This window comes from Bos mutus, chromosome 3 (genome assembly GCF_027580195.1).
Source record: "Bos mutus isolate GX-2022 chromosome 3, NWIPB_WYAK_1.1, whole genome shotgun sequence".
Lineage (NCBI taxonomy): Eukaryota > Metazoa > Chordata > Mammalia > Artiodactyla > Bovidae > Bos > Bos mutus.
Genome location: NC_091619.1, coordinates 63,970,592 through 63,971,532, shown reverse-complemented (window position 1 = coordinate 63,971,532; position 941 = coordinate 63,970,592). Strand labels below are relative to the sequence as shown.

The window sequence follows — 941 nt, the reverse complement described above, 5'->3', positions numbered from 1 at the left end:
GAAATCATATGGCATTTGTCTTTCTGACTTGCTTCATTTAGTATTATAATCTCTAGGCCCATCCAAGGTGCTGCCAGTGATATTATTCCATTCTTTTTTTTTTACAGCTGAGTAGTATCAGGGTCCATGGAGGAGGACATGGCTACCCACTCCAGTATTCTTGCCAGAGAGTCCCCATGGACAGAGGAGCCTGGTGGGCTGCAGTCCATCGGGTCAAAATTGTTGGACGTGACTGAGTGACTAAGCACAACACAGCACAGTATCAGGGTATCCATGTTCCATGCCATGTAACCTATCAGCCATGTATGACTATATCAGGATTAACACTTTTAAGATGACCTGGAAAGGGCTAATGGTAATTAGTAGGTCCCACTAGATTCATTCATTTTTTTTTTTTTTTTATTGTCAAACCGAAGGTCAAGTTTAATGACTTTGGTGTTAACTATACACATACTAGTAAGTGCTAAGACTTAAAATCTTCTGGTTCAGTTGTGACTCCAGACAGGATCCAGAGAGGAGTTCTAAAATCTCTTCTCTGGGTTTTATGGAGACTTTCTTTACTGTCCTGTGTTAGCCTCTTAAGGCACTGCATCATAGATTCATACATTATCAAGAATTTGAATATGGAAATATGGAGAAAATTAGTTAATTGATAGCTAGAGGGGAAATAGACAACTGAGCTGTGTTGGTAGCAGAAAACTAGAGTGATGTGAGGACTGTCATAGTGGGGAGGATTAAAAGCTGACCAGATTTTCAGAGCTGTCCTGGTGGCTGAAAGATGGTTTGGTGCCTTGAGGACCAAGAGTGCTGTGGACTGGGAACTTGACTTTTTGTGAATTTCTTTGACGATTAATCATGTGCCTAGGATTCTTACTTTCTTCGTTTGCCTGTACATACTATCAATTAGATTCTTATTAATTAAAATAAACGTTCTGTTTATG

The 941-nt window shown here is 39.7% G+C and overlaps 1 non-coding gene across 1 annotated transcript; it reads right to left on the bottom strand.

Annotated features, from left to right (window-relative positions):
* Positions 1-487: 487 nt before the first annotated feature.
* On the bottom strand, positions 488-605 carry LOC138987354 (small nucleolar RNA SNORA26). The gene has a single exon (XR_011463838.1). It is a non-coding gene; the product is annotated as a small nucleolar RNA SNORA26 (small nucleolar RNA).
* Between the last annotated feature and the right edge of the window lie 336 nt (positions 606-941).